Source organism: Coenobita brevimanus, chromosome 17, assembly GCF_032717465.1.
Source record: "Coenobita brevimanus isolate Jiangsu-jjx chromosome 17, ASM3271746v2, whole genome shotgun sequence".
Taxonomy (NCBI): Eukaryota; Metazoa; Arthropoda; class Malacostraca; order Decapoda; family Coenobitidae; genus Coenobita; species Coenobita brevimanus.
Window position 1 is genome coordinate 26,256,484 of NC_136970.1, and position 3,858 is coordinate 26,260,341.

General features: G+C 46.5%; 1 non-coding gene across 1 annotated transcript; it reads left to right on the plus strand.

The window, feature by feature from the left end:
• The first annotated feature begins 1,140 nt into the window (after positions 1 to 1,140).
• Positions 1,141 to 1,259, plus strand: LOC145391298 (5S ribosomal RNA). Its single transcript, XR_013895812.1, has one exon. It is a non-coding gene; the product is annotated as a 5S ribosomal RNA (ribosomal RNA).
• The last annotated feature ends 2,599 nt before the right edge of the window (positions 1,260 to 3,858 follow it).

The following is a 3,858-nucleotide window of genomic DNA, read 5'->3' on the forward strand; positions in this document are numbered from 1 at the left end:
TAGACGGGAGGTAGACATTACTAACTTACTACGAAGGAAGGTAAAATGCGTAAGCCATAGAAGGTGTGTGAGGTAGGGAGGGAGTTTGTGCTGGAGTACGAGAGAGAGAGAGAGAGGAGTAATGGATGGGGTGGAAGGGGGGTGAGGAGGAGTTTAGTAGGGAGATTTCATGCAACAGTGAAGTGTAACCAATTTGGAGCTGAGAAGACCACCAGTCAGAAATTGTTGGGAAGAATACCCAGCACGAGGTGGTGGGGCGCCATGATGTGTGCACGATGCAGAGGCTGGTGCCATGTACGCAGATGGAAGGGTGATGCCCCAAACACCAGTTAAGGGTAGAGGTGTTGGTGAGGAAGAGGAAAGAGGAGCAGAGTGTATAGATGGCCTTGTCGTGGCGCGAGCATTATTGTAGATTATAAGAGTACTCTCTACTGTGTGTGTGTGTGTGTGTGTGTGTGTGTGTGTGTGTGTGTAAAAGTACTATGACTCTGTGCCACACAATAAGTGTTGTCATGGTGGTGGCAGGAAACCCGTGTATAAATGTCTTGCTCTGGGAATTGCAAGATGACATAGTGATGCATCCAAGTGTACTGACATGACACTCAGCACATTTCATACACAAACTCAAAAAGAAAAAAAAAGAAAACATTTCTTGTTTCCGAAACATTCCAACAAAGGGGAAAAAAAAAACATCCCCCCTAAGATGAACAGTAAAATCCAAAAACATGAAAACACAAAAAGAGTTAAGAAAAAATGGCAGGAGGGGGAAAAGCACATTGTCAAACTCAACTGAGACTGTGGGGGTAATTGTACTACGGTAGGGATTAGGGGAAGGACACGAGTAACCAAGGAAAAAGTGGTTATGAATGTGATAGTAAGCATGTGGGTAGGAAATGGGTGGGTGGGTCGGTGTGGAACGATTGTACTGGTGTGGGAGGCGAGATATATGGTTATTGCGACAGAAGAGGTGTTGGCAGGGGAGAGGATGTGTGGGGCGGTGGGAAAAGGGTAGTGAGGGGAATGGAAGACGTAAGGGAAAGGAAGGAAATGTGATAGAGGCGATGTTGGAAGGATTGTCAAAAAAAAAAAAAGAAAAATACGATAGGTTTCTTTAAAAACACTAATTTACTTGGTCGTTGCATCAACGGCCATGCCACGTTGAGTACACCGCTTCCCGTCCGATCAGCGAAGTTAAGCAACGTTGGGTTTGGTTAGTACTTGGATGGGTGACCGCCTGGGAACACCAGATGCTGTTGGCATCCCTACGTGTCAAGTGGGGTTGGTGGAGGGTTAGTGCTCATCCCTGTAAAACAATGAACTCTAAGCCCTTGACCACCCCGTTTGGGATACATGGCGTTTGACAATGAATGAATGAAAAAATGCATCACTGTCCAGTATTGGCATAAAGCAAGAATATACAACTAACTGACTTTTCCACCAGTGCAGCAGACCAATAGAACAAAAATATTTACCCAGCCGCTACGTGTATTGATGTGAGACTAATATATTAATGTTCTGTATATAATATGTGTCCATTACTTGACATTTACTATCAGAAAAAATTAAAAACTGGTATTGGTGTAATGTTCAATGGGGTACTATCATGCGCGAATTCTGAACAGAATAATAGAATAAATGGATGTTTTGATGTGAGAAATAATGCCTCTCTCTCTCTCGCTCTCTCTCTCTCTCTCTCTCTCTCTCTCTCAAGATATATATATTTCTCCTGACTGAGGGTTGGTGTGACAAGTTAGTGCGCTATTATACCTGACCATCCACATCTCCAGTTCTCTCACGTCCCCACCTCCCCAACCAACTTCTCCACCCTTCCCCTCCCCACCACCTGGCCTTTATTCCGCCATCTCACCCATTATTCTCTCACATCCCCACCTCACCCCAGCTTCCCCACCTTTCCCTTCCCACCGCCTGTCCTTTACTCCATCCTTTCGCCCATTATTCTTTCACATCCCCACCCCTCCTCCCCACCTACCCAACCCTTTTCCTCCTCACCACCTGCTCTTTACTCCATTATCTCATCCATGATGCTCTCACATTTCCACTTCTCTCCCAAGTCCCTCACATTTCCCCTCCCCACTACGTGCCGTTTACTCCATCACCTCACCCATTGCCTCCACCACCCACCATGCATCACGTAGTTAACAACTTTTAACGGTTTTACAGTTACCCTTGTTCCTGTGTGTGTGTGAGAGAGCGAGAGAGAGAGAGAGAGAGAGAGAGAAAGAGAGAGAATAATAACTTCCGATGACAGAGTGAGAGGAGGAAGTACTTGAGGACTTGGAGAGGGAGAGGGTCAGAGTAGCAAGTTGTGATGAAGTGTGGGACAGGGAAGGAGGAAGTGTGTGTGTGTGTGTGTGTGTGTGTGTGTGTGTGTGTGTGTGTGTGTGTGTGTGTGTGTGTGTGTGTGTGTGTGTGTGTGTGTGTGTGTGTGTTTGTGTGTGTGTATGTGTGTGTGTGTGTGTGTTAGGAAAATTAAGGAAGCAAATGAACTGACAGAGGATGGAAATAGATGGATAAAAAAGCAATAGATGGATGAAATAATAGCAGGATATGGATTGTACACGTGACAAAGGTTGCACCCCTATTTAAAAAATTGAGGCCGTCGAGGAAGTGGTCTCTCTTCACCAGGCATTAGGAAATACTCTATTTAACGCCAAATCGTTCTGTCAATGGGGTGAACACGGGAATTTCAAAGATGTCAGAGGTGGAAGGAATGGATGTGTATGTGTGTGCCCCATTTTACTGAGCACACTGGTGATGGCTGTGTGTGCGTGTGTGTGTGTGTGTGTGTGTGTGTAAGGGGTCAGACCAAGTGTTCCCAGGTCCACTGTCTCGTGGATTGCCCATGGTTGGTTCGAGGCTACGGAGAGTAAACCCCGAACAAAAAATCCGTGAGTGGAGTCCCACGGAAGGCGGGGCTCGACAGACAAAGCTTCCGGCAGTCTCCTGTAGCCCTGCTCAATAGATGGTCGTTATGAATCTTTATGGCACTATCACAAGCTGGGAAGGGCAAAGTAATGTGATAACAAGGACTGCGCACCCTCACCATAACACCAAATCCATTCATTGCGCAAGCCCACTGCTATACTCACCGCCTCTCCAACTCATCTTTCATCAAAACAAAAGACCCATGGCAACAGGAGAGGGTGACAGTGACAGGTCATGGATGTGGCTGGAAGTCGCTAGCTCAAGTCTTGCACGTAGGCGGCATCGGCCCAGTGATCGCTGCTGTGCACCACCTGGGCAGATAACCGCGTCTGTCAAATTATTCCACTTTGCAGTCGAAAAACCAAAGGAATCCCTCTGACTCTTGCTACCTGGAATAGACGAACCTTGCTTGATACTGACCACGACACAAGACCACGCCGTAGAACTGCCCTTATTGCCTATGAACTGAAATGGTACAACACTGACAGTGCTGCCTTGTCTGAGACTCGCCCCTCTCTGGAGAGCATACCCAGACATTGTAAGAAGAAACCATGGTATTAGCTTTGCTGTCCGAAGCAACCTTCTACAGAATAACCAAGAAACATCTGTGGGCGTACCAGAGAGGCTGATGTCCCGGCACATACCACTTTCTAAGGGCCAATATACAACACTCATCAGTACCTATGCCCCAATGCATACCAACTGAACTGATTACAGATGATGGCCAGTTACTTCACCAGAGCCCTCATAATCTCATACTGTCTATCTGGAACCAAGAACAAATTCCATCTGAATGGTTTACCTCTCATACTGTAACCAAGTACAAATGGAAAGGGGGCTGCTGATGTGACAACAGCAGACACATCTCCCTCCTTGTGAATGCTAGTAAAGTACTAGCCAAGGTAATGTTGT